Raw genomic sequence first — 18508 nt, 5'->3', positions numbered from 1 at the left:
CTACATGGAGGAATTTAATTCCACATCTTTGCTTCATCACCATTTCCATGTCAGACAGCATTTGTTCAGAATGCCCCTGTACTGCCATCTGTCATACAGGAACAACATGTAACAGAGTATTGGTGGGAAGGTTCAATCTCTACAACCATACCAATGTAATAGAATAGGAGACATTACTTTCAGAGCAGCTCTCATATAAATGCAATAATTAACACACATGCACACACAAAATAGATATTTTTATTGACTAATGATTTGATAATAGTTTTAATTAGACCAAAATTGTTCTAAAAAAATACCCTTAGAGTTAATTCAAGCAATTTGAATAAATCTGCACATAACTCACACCATCAGTTACAAATTAGTCTGTGTGGCCTTCATTGCTTAAAAGCTTTCTTTGCACAGTCATTCCACTCTGAGAAATATTAGATTTCTTGTTCCTCTAAACCCTTTGCCACTGTCTTAAGTCTTCCGTTCATGTACAGAAAATGCACCAAGGTCAGATACTTTATAATTTAACATCCTTTCAGTTTGTCCTTGGGGCTGAGGAATAGTAGTATCCATGTTATTCATGAAGTCATAAACAGAAAATTGTATCACACAGATCAAAACAAAACAAAAAACAAAAAACCAGCAACAATAGAAAAAAATGGGACAATCTCTGAGTCAGTTCAGTTGTACAAAAGATAAAAGCACTCAAATATTTTCCTGACTGAACAATTTTATCTTAAAAATGAAAGACAATATTAGTTTTAAATCCAATTGACCTCCACAACAAATGTCTTTGCTTCAAGTTACATATTTACTCTGTCCTGAGAAACCTGATACAATACAATAATTACCCAGTATCCCAGTCTTTATTAGTATATTCTGAAATTGCCTCAATTTCCAGATTGCCGAGGATAAAAAGGACTGCTTAAATGAAGCTCTCCAATAGTCGAGGCAGCACAATTACTTTGTCAGTATTTTTCCTTATTCAGTAAATGATATATCTATGCTAAAATACTACTGGAGGGCTGAATATGACTATATGGTGACACAAGCTACAATGTTCTTCTCTGTTTCTAAGGTTATGTCTCTATTAGCAAGCAATTTGGAGCAAGCGCAACAGCTCATTAAATCAGTTGTGTTCAGGATTCTTCATCTACAGACCATACATCGATCTGAACCAGATTACGTATGGCCTTTTATTCAGTGCTGCAACTCCACAATGTAGTCTGAAACTGTCTGAAGGACCAGTTACTGGTTTAGACCTCAGAGAGTGTTTGATGAATACTTAGGGCGAGATTTATTTCCTTTGAAACCTCAGACTGAAACCCACTAAGCAAATGAAGTGGAAGACATATAGCAAGTGCAAGAGACAGGGATGCACAACAGAACTGTGCTACTGTTAGAAATCAAAACCATAGCATACACACAGCATAAGATGGCATACCCCACAAGGAACAGTTGTTACTGAAAAATGCTAAACATAATATATACCAAGAATATGATTGATAAATCACAAACTGTTTACTCCAAGAACTGAGTTCTTTCAAATTATGTCTTTATGATTCTATGATTATCAACCCAGTAACATAAAATATGTCAGAGTTATTCTATACATTAAAAACACATCCTAAAATCTAAGAAATAAACTCATTGTTACGTTTTATTTCAGGGTTCAGTTCAAATACTGTTGCTCCCACTGGAGCTGTATATTTCCAAAGATGACAAATAACCCTCATTTGTGGCTTCCTGATAGCAGGAAGAATACTCAGCCACTGGGAGGCAGACAATGTGTTGCCTGCCTTGAGTGAACACATAAAAAGTGAGTGCAGTTTGACTAACTTGTAATCTCAGAGAATAATGATGCACACATTATCAAGAACCCCTGGAGCACCTCAGAGATCACAGCTTACTCAAAGCAACTTCGAAGACTAAAGAATAAGCATGTGCAAGTCATCTCCCATCGGGATGACTTTCTGTTTTAAGAGTGATGAAAGCCAAAAGGCAGAAGAATGCAGCAAGAAGCTAGTAGCCTGGCAGGCAGAATTACTTAGAGATATTTGGATATTTGATCTTAAAAGACATTGACCTGACCACTTCCTATGGTAAGAGAGGTTTTGCATAGCATTCATCTCTTCCAAAGATGTTGTAAGAGAAAACTTTTTTATAATATACTGAAGATCATTACAGTGAGACTGAAGGATATGGTAAGAAGGAGGAACAAATGGGCTCTCATTAGAACTAAATCATGGTGTTGACACTGAAAGTAATTAAGGCAATGAAGAACATGAGGAGAAAATATTCTTTAATTGTCAACCAAACAAAGGCAGGTACAAAGATAACACAAACAAATGGAAAAGAATAATTGCTTGTTTATGGGCATAAATTCAAACTGTTTGCTCTTACTGAAAGCTGCTTGAATGAATAATAAAGATAGTAGTTAATACAAGTCAGAAAACCTGAACTGAAAAGAGGGGAGCTAAGCTTTATGTCTAAAATTGTTCTACTGGCTTTGAAATCCTCTTTCATGTCAGAAACAAAAACTTTTAGTGAATATGACAATAGTGTTTTCAAGAACTGATCATCAGCTCTATAATAGAATTATATAATCATGGAACAGCTCAGGTTGGAAGGGACCTCAAGGATCATCAAGTTCTAACTCCCCTGCCACAGGCAGGTTGCCAGCCACTAGGTCAAGTACTAGATCAGATTGCACAGGGCACCATCCAACCTGGCCTTGAACACCTCCAGACACCCACAACCACTCTGAGTAACTTGTTTCAGCACCTCATTGCTATCTCAGTAAAAAAAAAAAAAAAAAAAAAAAAAAAAACTTCCCCTCAACTTCTAATCTAAATCTCCCTTCCTTTAGTTTTTAAACCATTCCCCCTTATCCTATTCACTACCTCACTACCTACCTGTGTAAGAAGTTGATTCCCCTCATTCATAAACTCCCTTTAAATACTGGAGGGCTGCAATTGAGGTCTCCCCTCAGCCTTCTCTTTTCCAGGCTGAACAAGCTCAGTTCATTCAGCCTCTCTTCACAGGAGGGCTGCTCCATCCCTTTGATCATCTTTGTGGCCTTCCTCTGGACCCTCTCTGAAAGCTCCACATCTTTCCTAGGGGCCCCAGATTTGGATGCAGTTCTCCAGCTGGGACCTCATGAGGACAGAATAGAGGGGGAACAGTCGTCTCCCTCACGCTGCTGGTCACTCCTGATGGAACCCAGGATATCATTAGCCTTCTGGGCTGCAAGTAGACACTGCTGGCTCATGTTAAGTTTTTCATCAATCAGGACCCCTAAGTCCTTTTCAGCACAGCTACTCTCAAGGAGTTCTCCCAGTTTGTATATATATATATATATCTGGGATTACCTCAAATCAAGCGCAAAAGCTTGCACTTTGCTTTGTTGAACCTCATTAGGTTCACAAGGGCCCTCCTTTTGAGTTCAACAAGGTTCCCCTGGAGGACATCCCTCTCTCCTACTGTATCAACCACACCACTCAGCTTAGTGTAAGTGGTTTGATACATGAATTATGATGGAAAATTGCTAGAGCACTTTAGAAGGAGGCATGGAAGTTTTCTAATATCTCTATGCATTCGTAGAATCTCTAATTTTTTATATTACAATTACTTTCATCCATACATTTCCCTTCTAGTATGCAGGAATTGAAATTTACCACAATTAAACCTCTCCTGTTTGCTGAAATGTGAATGAATACATCTTTTTAAATTTACTGTATGAAAACAGAATAAAGTCTACACCTATATTTTAGTATGCTCTAGGTCCTCCTGGGTCTTAGGATACTAATTTTAGTCTCATGGAATAGACATTTTGGAACTGAATTATCATAGATAATTATTATTAAGACAAAAATATGAACAGTAACTAAAGACCATAACTGAAAATAACTAAATTGTTAACTAAATGCAGTTGGCAGTTGAAGTCTTATTCCTGGTGCTACACTGAGGTTCATACCTCTCCCCTACACTTCCTGTTCATAAAGGATGTACTCACTCATCACTGAAGCTAGACAAAAAGGAAAAAAAAACAAATGAACAACAAAAAAAAAGAAAAACACGTTCACAAACAACAAATAGTCATTAAAAGTGTGGAAAAGAACTGACAGAACAGAATAATTATGAGGCTAATATCTGGTTTATAACTCATGCAGGTATATGCTTTAGGATTGAGAGTCTCTAGGGCATGAGTGAATTCAATTTAAAAATGTACTCTTCATTTTTTATTTTTTGAGGATTTTTTTCCTTTCTTCTGGGTACACATAAGTTCTTAATAGTGCAGATATTATCCAATGCTAATTACGCTCAAGATACCCTTCATATTCTTCAATGTTAACTATGTACATTATCCCTCAAACAAAGACAAGGACCCACAAGTAGTCAAGTGAAGATAATTTGTAATGGAGAAATATCTTTGAGTCACAATCACCTTCACTCCTACACAATCAACACTTGTTATGTTTTCAGTCCCGCTGCGCTTCTGTAGGACCTATTAGATTGGCCCTGGTAAATAGCTTCCTTGCTCTCATGCGCTCTCTAATACCTAAGAACAAACAATATAATTTTCCTGTGCATGAACCTGCAAGCCCTAAAGGAATTGTACTGTGCTATTAAAAGCTCCATGAATTTTTCTTTCACTGACTGTATTAACTCCTCTTAATATTAAGTAACGGGACAAGACCCTGGTCTTTAAAATATCTAATAACCTAGTTCTTGGAAACTACAAAAGGTCACTTAAACTCCCAAGATAAAAGGAGCTGTTCACAGTTTCACTTGTTACTTGCAGCAAAAAAAATCTAAAGTAAGGAATAGAACTGTTTTCCAGAAGAGAAGAGACACACATAGCAATTCACATCAAGATAGAAACACCCTCTACCATCAAGGTCAACCACACACCAGGTAACAAGATATGACATAGTTGAGTCTCGCCAAATAAATCCAGCTAAGAGACAGCAAATATTAACTCAGCACTCTCCTTAACATGGCCTCTGGACATCTTGGCACACAAGCAGAATTAATTCATCTTTCCCAAAGATATATAATTTATAGGTAACCAGGGCCTTAGTAAGCGAGTAACTCTAGGGAAGAAATTAAGAATTCACAGCAAATCTTGCCAGAGGTCATGGTGCCTTCGAGAACAAAAAAAAAAAAAAAAAAAAAAAAAAAAAAAAAAAAAAAAAGGAGTATAGCAGCCAATAAAAAATATATTCTTAAGTTGGAAATCTATTACTGTATGAAAGAATGAAAGACTTTGAGAAAGTGTGAAAGTGTGAAGGAGAAAACAAGGAATGTACTGCTGATATAAGAGACATCCTAAACACACAACAGTTTGATTACCAAATAAGAGCAGACATAATAAAAACATTAGTATGAATAAAACCTTATCAGTTCTCTTTAATTTCCTGACCTTATTCCATGAAATTTAAAACCAGGAAAAATGCAAAAGAATGAAGATTTCAACACCACTTCCAACTCAGAGTCCATTTCCACATGAAGGATTTCCTTTGTATCCTTTACATTAAATATTATCAGTGAAGAAACAGTGTTACTCTGAAATAAATGTTTCATAAAACTGACCATTATGTTAGTAACAAGCTTCCTGCCAATCACTGCGATTTAAAAAACTCTGAATTACAATGAAGGATTTCTTTTTTCATATTATTTCTATTATGAAAGCAAAATAGGGTCTCAAAGAATCTAGACACATTGTCTCATTTGTAACATCTAGGTTTCCTCAGAATAATAAAATAAAACAGCAATTTAAGATAGCAGTTTAGTCAGGAGAAGCCTATTTACTTTAAAGGGAGGGGAGAAACAATACATTTCTAAATGCTATTTGAATGAATCCATGCTCTAAATCCACTTTTTAAAAAAGTGCAACAGAAGGATTTATGTTACCATACAGCAGTATTTTTGTACTTTCATGAAACCTGTATGACCTGTTTGGTTACTACAACTTCAGTGCAATCAATGGCATTTAATTATCTAAAATGGAGACACGAATCATCTAAAATGGCTCAGGTGGGTCCTGCCAACCTACTGTTTTATGCTGCACAGTGAAGTCCACAGCAGATAATTTACTGATGTCAGAAATTGTAGCAATGGGATTAACATTGAACATTGAATTAACATCCAACATGAAATCAAGTGAAACCTGAGTCATTTTTATCAGCCTGTTTTAACAGCCCCTAGAACCTCCCTACTCATTGAGAACCACCTCGTGCATACAGTGTTATATTCTTCAGAAATCCAAACCGCAAAGCTGACCATTAAGAGCTTTCACGTATTTTTTGGTATTTACTGAAAGGTTTTGAGCTACTCCATGAATGTCAGCCTCTCAGAAGATAGTTGTCATTTTGCTAATATGCCTCAATTCATTTCCAACTTAGAAAACAAATACAGCAAGCATTACAATAGCAACAGATTATTTATGCAAAACTTAAATGGGAGCCTTAGGTCAAAGGCTTGCAATGGGCTGCACTTCTGAATGTAATATGAATGAAATCACCTATTCAAGCCTCTACGCTTATGCATCATTATATACCTGCTTTGTTTTCTGAAACAGAGAAAAGATTAGCAGGAATAATGAAATAGTATCTCCAAGGAAATAATTGATTAATTCTTAGATGAAGTGGTTTGAGCTTTTCTGGAGTGGATGTGTGTGTGGTGGTTGGGGCTCTGGGGGCTGGGTGAGACATTTTGGAAGGGGTTCATTCAGATCACCAAACCAAAAATAAGCATCCAGTCAGAGGTAAGCCCCAGGAGAACAGAATATGGTTCTGTAGCGTAAATACCTACACATCTGGAGGAAATGGCAGTACATGCATTTTGCTGCATCGTTTTAGGAAATTGATATGATTTGGGAAACTGCTCTGCAAGTTTCAGCTCAAAGAAAGTGCCTGCTTAATGGAGCTGGAAAGAACAAAGGAAAAAAAAACAAGAGAAAAAAAAAAGAAAACACGTGCAATGATCAGCTATAATGCTCCAAATTCCATGAAACATGTATTTAGGAGACCCACATTAATTTCCTGTCTCTTTTTCTTGTTTACTCTTGAGCATTTAAAATGGTGGAGTGAAAACACTCTACATGCCTTCTGCTAAAATCACACTTGGCTCCTCTATGATGACAAAAGAAGAAACCAGGTGTAGGCCACTGGTTGCACAGGTCTAAAGGAGCACTGAACACAGCTTCAGGTATCCAACTGGGAAAAACAGTATAGTACTTCATTACGGGAAACATGGAAAATGGCTGTATTAGGCCTGCTCTGTATTAAGGGCAGTGGCCTTTTCAAAATATAAAACATTTTTTCAAGGCTAAGACATTGCTCACATGGCATGATCATACACTTTGTTTTGGTTTATAGCTTTAGATTTAAACAAGAAAAAAAAATAAATGGCACGTACTCTCCACAGAATATTTTGCCCTAAAAGGTAGAAAGAAAAGAGTAATTAGAATAACACTTGCTATTAGAAGTCAGTAATAGTAATCCAGAGATTTGGGTTTAACCTGGATCTGAATGCTTCCCAGAGATCTTAAGCTCTCATTGGTTCCCTGTAAAATGGGTATGCTACTTCCTCACATGCTAGAAACTTGTACAAAGTCTAAAGTTTGCAACATCAGCATCTGTCTGGTAGAACCTGACTGAAAGTGGGTCATATTTACTTATACATTTCATACAGGAAACATCCTCCCCATTTTCTGCTTAAGGAAGACAGGGATCACTATGACCAAAGAGTATGATATTCTAACTTTCTAGCTTGCAACTACAGACTATAGAGCACGTTGGTGATTTAAATGGAAAAATAAAATGTACTCAATCAAATCAGAAACTATATTCAATAAAAGCTGAGCCTGAATAATACCTCTCTCAAGGTCAACAAAATAATGTATTATGCTCTACCACGACGGGTTAATGACACACTCAATGGCTAACTAGAAATGTTGCGATGCTGTGGCTCCTTTTCAGTATTACAAGATATATTGCACAGACTTCTGTTCACAAGAAACACACATACGTAGAGCACACAATAAATATGTTTCTTGAACTTGTGTGTTATCATATCCCTGCAAATTCTAGGTAGGCAATTTGGCACCAAAATAGAACGGACAAGCTAGAATAATTACATGGAATTCCAACATGAAATCAACAGGACATAAGAAAATCAACTACTGCCCCCAAACAATGAAGTATTAATGTAAAGAACAGAGCAACAAATAGCTTACAATTTAGTAAAGAGAAGATATCAGGTATTTTAAAGCAATCAAAAATGTGGCAATGGGTACATACAATTATAGAAATGAATCCAGTATTACTGGGGACAGAATTAATGTCAGTAAAACATACTGAGCTTACCGTTATGAGAAATTACCTATTTGCTTTGCTTAAGATTCACAGTGCAGTACTGGAAAAATCACCTCTTTCATGCATCAGTCACTTGTTACCACAATTAATACAACGGTGAGAGCTGATTTTGTAGCTCTACTGGTCTCTTCTGCTGGAGCTACAAACACTGACTTCAGAACTGTTTAGTTCTTTTCTCCTCTGCTTTGACAGTCTGAATAGAGATATCTACAGAGTGTGCCAGAGAAAGCTTTATATATTGCTTCCATGGAGAGAGAAGTTATTGTCGTATCATTTAACATGTTATATTAGGAGAAATTTGAAAATCAACATTTTTTTTTTAAACAACCTAGATAACAGGATTGTTGTTATATTTTTTCAGCCTGCTGTGGACACAAGGCTTTTGAAAATCTTTTTTTTTTCTTGCTTCAATAGACTGTTTTGTTATTCCCTGTATGCCCTGCTGTCTGCTGCCAGGCTGCTAAATGTTTCTGACTGTGGTTGCTGTGTTCTCTGTTTTCAAGAAATTGGTTCAAGGTTTCTGTCCACCCCCACCCGCCTTTTTTATTTTAATTGCCCATGGCAAAGATTCATAGAAATTTCTTGGCAACACCTAAATTGCAGAATTTAGGAACAAGTTGGTTCCACAGAATTTCTATCAGCTCCCAAGTAGGAACAAAGCTTCTAACAGGACATAAGTCACAAATTAAAACCAACAGAAACAAAAACAACCAAAAGGAAAACAAAACATATTATTTAAGCAGCTTCACATTAATACCTTAAATAACATTTAGGGAAGAAAACAAACAATATACTACATCCAGTGACTGGGAAACTAAAGGGATACAAGAGACTCACTTGTGCTGAATTTCTGCTTTTTCCTCCCCTTTCTGTCTCATTGCATCTAGAATTACCAAAGGCTAATTCTGCATTAAATACAAAAACATACTATTTATTCTTTCCCCATGTGGTGATATTACACTCATACACAGCTAAGGTCCACCATGCCACTCTCACCTTCCTCTTATTCAAAAAGTACATGGAAGAAGATATGGGGGAAAAAACGCTTCTGAGTTAAGCACCAGCTCAATTAAAGGGAGAGGGGAAAAAAAAAAAAAGGCAAAGACAATTATTCTCTACTTCTCATCAGCAATCAATATTCAACCACTTTTCAGGAAGCAGGGACTGAACAGAGCTACCTTTAATTAGGCTAGCTCCCCTAAGGACAAAAAATGGCCACAAAAAGAGCAGAAGAATGAGTCTCAAACTGAATACAAAAGCCAATATGGACCCTACACAGAATCCAAGTTTGGGAGGTCAGCGATCTGAAGATAGAGAGCAACAAAAAATTGCTGAGAAAAAAGAAATAAGTGACCAATATAAGTAACCCTATGTGTCTTCAAATACCTGAGGGAAATTTTTCATATTAGCCATGTTTTCAGACATATATAAAAGCAAGTGTAGTCTGAACATCAGTACTGCACATCCTTTGGCAAAATGAGGGGTTTTATTCCACTCATCACTGGCTTTCCTTCAGCCTCTCTCATCAGTATATTAGTAACTGCCAACTGATGTCTCTCAACCTTCTTACATCTCCAGAATAATAAATTCTCAACTGCCTTTTTCCTCTCATTCTCTCACACTCGTGCATCTAGCTGAATAGCTACAGCTCTTGGCTGTGGCTTTTTCTGGCTGCTTTCCCTTTTGGACTCATTTGCTCCATTTCCTGATTCCTGGTTTGAAAGAACCTTCTGTCCCACTGCTGGGCAAACAGCCCTCTAATGCTGGGCTGAAATGCCATGGCTATTGTATAAACTCACAGCTAGACTCCACGTAGATAGTGTCCTTCCTTTTCTGCTTTGTTAGCTGGCTATTCATTCAGTAAAGTTGGCTACTGGCTGACCAGCTATAGAAACTTTCCTTTACCCATTCTGGCTGCTAGCACAGTACCTAGCTAGGTTGCAGCTCTCCAATTTCTGTTAGTTATACTGAAACAAAAACAGTTTATGGAGATGTTGGTTAAATTCTGTCTTAATGTGACAGCTATAAAGTCTTAAAATCTCCAGCCACACCAGTAACTTTTGTCTCCTTTCACATCCAAATTCCTGAAAGATAACTAGGAAAATTGCTCCTTACTTTCTCCTGTCTGTTCCTGCAAATCCTTTTGTATACATATATATATATATTATTTTATTTTATACTTTTCAACACTATAAATTCTGTAAAATGCATTACATCGGCATTTCCAAGCACACTGCCTTCTCAAATACAAGTGAGAATTAGAAACTAAAATTTCTGTAGTACTTATGCAGAGTAGGAGGAAAATTGGGACTCTTCCATCCCAAATACTCATCTGTGTGTATGACTAAAAGCAATTTATAAATTTTCAAGAAAAGGATGAATTTGATTCACAGGATATTTTTAAGGCATCTCTTTTATCTTCATGGCATCTCTAATTATCACCTACATATGAGCCATGTTATTTTAATTTTACTGAGGCTAAAGCTGTCCTCTTTATCAGAGAGTGTAATGTAATGGCAAGTGGGAATAGTTTTAAACTAAAAGAGGGGAGATTTAGGTTAGATGTTAGGAAGAAATCCTTCACTCAGACGGTGGTGTGGCCCTGACACTGCTGCCCAGAGCTGTGGGTGCCCCATTCCTGGAGGTGCTCAAGGGCAGGTCGGATGGGCCCTAGGCTTCCTGAGCCTGAGCTGCCCACAGCAGGAGTTGGGGCTTGATAGGCTTTAGGGGCCCTTACAACCCAGGCCATTCTGTGGTTCTAGGAAAGTAAATTTGCTGATCTTGATGTCCAAGATGTGGCATACTACTGTAGCAAGAGAATAAACCGGAGCACACATACTGACGTATGATGATCCTGACAGGTAGTCTCCAAACCTGTGATTTTGGTGTCACCTTAGTGCTAAAGAAATGTCAGATCATAAAATTCCCATTCAGTTCTGTACTGAGCCTCCAGCCTCAAGCAAAATCAATTCTTTTGACAGATCATCAGTAAAAACATATAATACTGTATCAAACTTTGTCTAAAAACATTCAACAAGAGCAGCTTGCTGAATAAAATGAACAACCAGCAAGTACCTACACAAGGTATTCACTGGTTATTGATATCTACTATAAACATAAAATGTTACCAGTCTACTGATCTGCAAATAAAATAGGTTTCCTAAAATTTTTTTTTGCTAACAAATGTATCTTGCAATGAACACCTCACAGCATTTATTTGGACAATACCTTATGAAGAAAGCTAATTCTTAGTACAGGGTAGACAGTGCAATTAAACATTTATATTTATCACTTCTTCATGAATTGAATGTTTCAGCAATGTTCTGACACTTGTTTTTCTTTATACCTTTAAACTTGTTTTCCTTTTCACCTTTAAAATGTTTTTATTTTTTTTCAGATTTCAAATAAACTCTACAACTTTAAACAGCCTTTTATATCAAGTACATTTTGACATATGTCAAAAGGGTGGGAAGGAAAATCAGCATTTTCTCAGGCAAAAATCACTTTCTCACTATTTTCAACAAACTATATCATCGGGCATGCAATACGTGCATTGAATTAAGAATAAATGAAAAATCATTCAAGAGTACACCAGGCTTTTGGTAGCCCCATCTATCCTATTAACTGTTCTGTATTCATCTCTGTATTCAGAAGTATTCAGAACTGTATTCAGAAAAGAAATGAATTCAAAGCTAGTCCAAGATTTGTAGCATGCATTTTTTTTTAGAAAAGTTTGCCAAAATCAGGCTCATGATTGTTGTGGGGTTTCAATCCCACTGAAGCCACTACTTACTGGTTAAAGACTGTATGAAAACCTGATAGATCCAAGAGTGATTCAGAATTGAGATGTTAGTTATGCCTAATAGAAAACTTTAAAATGAATTCAGAGTAGGCTCACTCCAAAATACATATATTTGGACAAAATATCAAGTGAGCAGACAGTTTTAAAACAATGGAAAATTGCCTTTGTAAGGTATTAGTCTTAATATAAGCCAATAAACACCATCAAGTAATGAGACTAAGCCTTACCACATTACTTGTGTGATTTGCCAGAAAACAAAAGGGCGCATCCAGCTTTTTTGAACCCAAAGCAGAACCCATGATTCCAGTCTGAAACTGGTTTGACTTTTCAAGAGGTAGTTCATGAAGACAAAAGCTACCGAGAGGCTAAAAGGAGGCTTACTGTTTTCAGAAACAGTAACATGAATAACAAGCTCCTTTGCATGAAGGGTTCTTTTCATGTTGTTGGGCATACATTCACAACTGATAAATGGGAAGGAGCTGCATTAAAAATATGAACAAAAACCCCTGGCACCTTCTGAGAGCTTCACCTTAAAAGAAGAATTTTCAAAACGTACTCCATTTCTTGTGCCACTTTGTTTTTTAGAAATCTCTTTAGAAAAGTAAAAGTTACAGCCAGTTATGTGTTGAAGGATATTTTTCACAATTCTCCATCTCGGAGCTCTCAGCACAGTCTCCTAGCTGATAACATTTTCAAAAGACAAACTTGGAAACTAAAATCCTTAGCCATCGTTGATATTAATAGTCACTGACTCAACAGATAGTTTTCACGGAATGATTTTTTTTGTAAGTCAAGCTATTTTTAAATCTATCTCATGGGAATGATGAATTTGACAGCTTTCATGCTTACTAACAGCTTCCTCTATGCTTATAAGAAAAGAGAAGCCAGCAAACTGATAAACGTGACTTATTTAACCTTGGATATCTACTTTTAATGTTTACTTAGCTTAAGTTTGCAATTTATCTCATATCTGAATAAGGAACTGCAGACTACTTCAGTTGGCATCACAAATTACATCACAGGTTACTACCACTAACCAAGGGTCAATTCACAAAACATCTCAGAACTAGTAAATCTCATCAGATTTTTTTGTTTGTTTGTCAGGGAAAAAACAAATGTGCTCCCATTCATCTCTCCTATTATCATTTAGATGGAATACAACTGATCCGAAGTTTTCATACCCATTTCAGTACATCAACTTTTCACTTCTTGAATAAAGAAAAATGGAACCTGAAAGACAGACCAACCAGAAGTATTTCTACAAATTATTATGGTGTCAGCTGTCCCCAGTCTTTTTTTATATATACATACACACAGGTAACTGGGTACATATCAAGAACTGCAAACATCTAAAAAACCAGTTACGATCTTTTGAATGAACATCCGTTTAAGCATACCAGAACACTAAGCTATTCATATAACTGGCTTAGAAAAAATAGTTTTACCTTCCATTTTGATATTTTCTCAAAAATTTAATTGTGTAGCAACCATTATGAAAATCTAAGTAAAAGATAAATCTATACTTCATCTCTACATAACAAAAAATTCTGAAGAGCCAAAGAACAGCTGTACTTTGACAATTAGGCGATACCAAGGTTGGCTTAATAAGGACACACAGATTTTTATATTTCTACAATTTTTTTTCTATTTGTTAAACAAGATATTTTCAAGTGTAAGCATTTAATCCTTACTAACTGAGAAGTAAAGAAATAGTTCTTCTCTGTATTCCTTTCAGGTTCTCCAGTGAAGATTTAGAAATCATTCACCACACGATGGTAAAGCAGCATCCCTGTGTTTCCAATGGCTCTTAAGCAAATGAAACTGTTTGTGTAGAATCTCTCTTTGAAAGAAAACAGTTCGCTTTTTTTTTATATATATATAACTGCATGAATTTCATAGCATAAACACTGTATTCAAAGCAACTGGATTTTAAAATTCTTGTTTCAAAATGTGACTAAATAAAAGGGGAACTGAAGAAAATTATTTCCTAAATAGATGTTCCATTCCAAACTTCAGTTCTTATTACAGTCCTATAGTACAACTTTCTGAAAGAATTATAATGAGCACTGTCTAATTTTCTTTGTTTTTTTCTTTTTTTTTTTCTTAAACTAGTGAAACAAACCACCCATGTCAATAATCACAGTTACATTTAACTTAAAAAAAAAAAAAAAAAACTGCGCAAATGAAAACAACAGATTTTAGTTGCTATTACAGGTTCGGCTGGTCTGGATCACATGAGATCCAGAAAATAGGTAGGAAAGCACAACAACTCTGGTTGCCAAATGCACACATGCACAAGTAATTTTCTTCTGAGAGATATTCCCTGTCTCTGAATGTACTTTTTTTGTTTGGTTGGTTTTGGTTTTTTTAGTAATAAATAATAAATTCTGAGCAAAGGATTCACTTAACTTAATTCTTCAGAGACAGCGCATATATCAGTCCATAAATTTTCAAAAAAAAAAAAAAATTCCTAAGTAAAACTAATAAAAATTTTATCAAAATTGTTATGCAAAAATAATTTCAACTACTAACACAGAAACATGCTGTAAAGTCTGGGAATGTCTCATCGCTTTATATTTAAGTACGAAAAAAGATGAAAAAATTGTCCCCAGTGACATTCATTGACACATGTTGAATAATTAGGGAGACCAAACAGTGGAAGTCAACACAGTGAGTCAGTGGGTGGTGCATTTCAGCAGTGCCGACAGTGACATGAAAAACAAGCTGCATTCTGGATGGCCACACAGATGTCATATATCACAAAAGGAAGAGCATCTCAATCAGCTCATCCACATGAAATCAGTAGATTATGACAAGGGAACTTTGTACAGAGATGAATACCATCTTCAATGAATTGGAAATGATGATGGCAACATTACAATGTCACAAAGTTTATGCCACGTGGGTCCCCAAAATACTCACAGAAAGAACACTGTTTGAAATTTATCAGGACCTACTGAGCTAAGATGAAGCTGAAGATGATAGCTTCCTGGGTCACATCAGCAACAAGACATAGTGTTAACAGAGTCAAAATGGCAGTCCATGGACTGGCAACATGTGAATTCCCCATCGAAGGAAAAGTTCAAGACTCAGCCCTCAGCAGATAAAGTGACGTATGCAGTCTTTTGGGAAAGGGGTGATCCTTCTGGATTTCTTGAAGCCCAGACAAACCATCAACTCTGACCATTACACAGCAATTCTGACAAAGCTGAAGGCTGAAACTTCCAGAGTCAGGCCAGCAAAAAAGACGACTTTTCTATTACAACACAGTCAGGCTAGGCCCCATACCGGTATAAAGACTGCAGAGCACATTGCTCATCTTGTCTGGACTGTCCTACCACACCCCCTGTATAGTCAGGATTTAGCACCTTCTGACTTTCACCTGATCAGACTGAAGAAAGATAGACCACGTGAGCAACATCTTCCTAACAATGATGCCATCATAGCAGCTGTGAAACAGCAGGTCATCTCCGCTGATGCAGGTTTTTATGAGCGCAGCATGCAGACTCTTGAACATTGCTGGTGAAAAAGCACTGCTAATAGCAGTATTGACAGTACTGAAAAATAGTCATTTGTGGCATTATTGGGGTTCTTTCTGATAGTTTCCATGGAAATAAATAGGAGACATTACTTTCAGAGCAATCTACATACATGAATAAATAGCTGTTATTGATATAGCATATTACTAGTTAATGTGGAAGAAATGCCAGGGCATAGTCCAAAAATACACTTTTTTGTTTGTTTGTTTGTTTTTGTTCTGCTTTGTTTTTTAAGTAAGTGATCGTAAAAAGATGTATATTTTCCAATAAGGGATAGAGAATTTTGACTGAAGCACTGGAGAATGCATATAAGTATTGGTCTCAAACATGCTTTGAGCCTTTTAACGTTCAGGACAGAGACAAGTTAAGACTTTCCCATTCATGATTCTGAAGAAACATTCTCAACATTTTATTCCCAGTTTCTGTCTGCTTTTTGTCTTTTTTTCAGTTGTCTCTGGAAATCCTACGTGTATTTTGTGAACTTTTTAATTTAAATTCTCTCATACAGTGCAAAATACTCTTTTTTTTTTTTCCTCCCAATAGAGTGATCGATGAAAAATAGAAAAGGATTTTCTTTTCAAACATTTTCTTGGAGCAATTTTTCCTGTATCTTGCATATTTCCATTTTAGTCCTGATGCTGCTGAGTCGTGATAAATATTTATTTGTTCTCATCTTTAGAAATATAAATATTTATGGACAGAGCAGTGGCTGACTGGCACCATGTATCATCTAAGAAACACATGCACACTGGACATATGAGATGGAATTTCTTTTACTGTCCGTAAGAATTGCCTAAAGGAGACTGAATATACTGTTCCTTATGGTCATTATTGTATATGTACATAATCAATAACTCAGTATATGTCACTTCCAGCCTCCACAGCAGGAGACAAACATAAAAATCCTATGAACTCTGAGGGCTATTCAGTATGAAATGGGTGCATTTCCTGTTGGTATTTCAAAGCGTAAACATATAGAAAATCCTATGTATTGGAGAGGAACTTGTCCTGAGTAACTCCAGAGCTCCCTTCTATTAATTCCAGTCTACCCTTATGCAAAGCATACACAAGACCTCAAAGAAACACTGTTACTGTGTATGGGAGAGAAAGAGCTTTTTTTGAAGACTGCCTCCTTTAAGATAATATTTATCTTAATTCTTGTGTTTACTTCCTTTGGATCACTTTAAGTTGTATTTTTTGTTTGTTTGTTTGTTTTTAAACAATACTAGTATCAGGACCACTCATGAATCTTAGAAAGTAGAGAGAAACACATGCGGAATAAAGACTAAAATTCACATCCTGGTAAAAAACACTGGATCTGTAAGATTCCAGAATTTCCTCCCTGAATACTCCCCTTGACACAACACAAACATCCTACACCTTTCACACCCCTCTGTTTCCTCCTCCACTTTTAAGCATCCTATTTCAAAAAAAGAGTAGTGAAAAATGCATAAAAACCACAGTTATGAGGCTCTGATTTATTAAACATGTACTGAACTCGGTAGCATTCACTGAGTAGGAGACATGGGAAACTTCTTTTAACAAACAAAAATCTATAACACATCTCTAAATGACTCCCCAAAATGGCTTGTAGCAAATCTATTAAGCCCTCTAGCACACCTCTCCAAAAAAGATGTTTCCACATAGAATAGCTTTTGCTTTATGCAATGTACTCTGAAGCATCAGTGAAGACTGAGATGGTGCTTTTACAAGTACCTTTGGGAAAATGCTCTGCTACATAATCTATTCTTACTGTCAATCATTTTTTCCTACTACTCAGCCAATCTGAATTTTCACTTTAGTAATCCCATTGCATTACTCCCCTTGCGCTTCTGTGCTTTAGCATTTACACTCTTCAAATATGTATAGCTATTGTTAAGGAGAAAAAAAATATTCATTTTTCATTCAGTATATCATTTTTTCCTGTTTAAATGCTGTTGGGCTCCCTTGTAGTGACGTATTTTTTTGCACATTCCAAATAAATGTCAGAAAAATTAATATTTGTTGTTGCTGGAAAATACACCCTGTACAGAAAGCACCTTTCCCCCCCTCAATGTTTTCACATGAACTTGTCCATCCAGTTCTCCAGTTTCCCTTTTTATATGATTCTGTTATCAGGAAGGCTTTACAAAACTGAAGTTTCCAACAAAGGAAAGCAAAAACAAATCACTAGCTAGATATTTCACTAAAAACAAAAGAAAACAACAAAAAAAACCAAATATAATGATTTTCAACACCTTCTCCTAGCTATGAGCTATATGTTAAGAAAATACATTGCATAATAACAGTAACTTGGAGGTCAGCTGTGCCTTGGTGATTTTTCTGTTCTCATTTCAAATGCTTCAGAACAGATACCTTAAAAAGAAAAATAATATTTCCATCTCTCCTTTCTTCAGTATTGCTTCACAGCCTCATTAGGAGACTCAGAATATCAAATCCTGCACTTTTCACACTTCAGAGATCATTGTATCTCATGACACACTTTCCAATGCCAATTTAAATTCTTTTATAATAAGCAACTTTTTCTCTTCTCCTTGACTTTCTCCCATTCACTTTTGTTTAGTTTGTTCTTATTTCTTTTCTTAGTTTTCTCTTCTTTCAGTGTACTCTTATCTATCTCATTCAGGTTGACTCTTCTTCATATAAAACTCTGAAACATTTGGCAACAATACTTCTAAAAACTTGGGGAGACTGTGCATTTGTGCCTCCCCCATTCATCACTGTGGAGCTTGCTTTCACGTTTCAAGTACATAAACTCAGAGCCTCTTGAAGAAGAGACTGATGATATTTGACCT

At 36.2% G+C, this 18508-nt stretch overlaps 1 protein-coding gene across 29 annotated transcripts in view; it reads right to left on the bottom strand.

Moving 5' to 3' along the window:
* NRXN1 (neurexin 1) overlaps positions 1-18508 on the bottom strand; it is a 650659-nt gene that overhangs the window by 402603 nt on the left and 229548 nt on the right. The gene's annotated exons all lie outside the window — the stretch shown is intronic.

Source organism: Gallus gallus, chromosome 3 (genome assembly GCF_016699485.2).
Source record: "Gallus gallus isolate bGalGal1 chromosome 3, bGalGal1.mat.broiler.GRCg7b, whole genome shotgun sequence".
In the NCBI taxonomy this organism is placed as follows: domain Eukaryota; kingdom Metazoa; phylum Chordata; class Aves; order Galliformes; family Phasianidae; genus Gallus; species Gallus gallus.
This window is presented reverse-complemented; position numbering and strand designations above follow the sequence as displayed.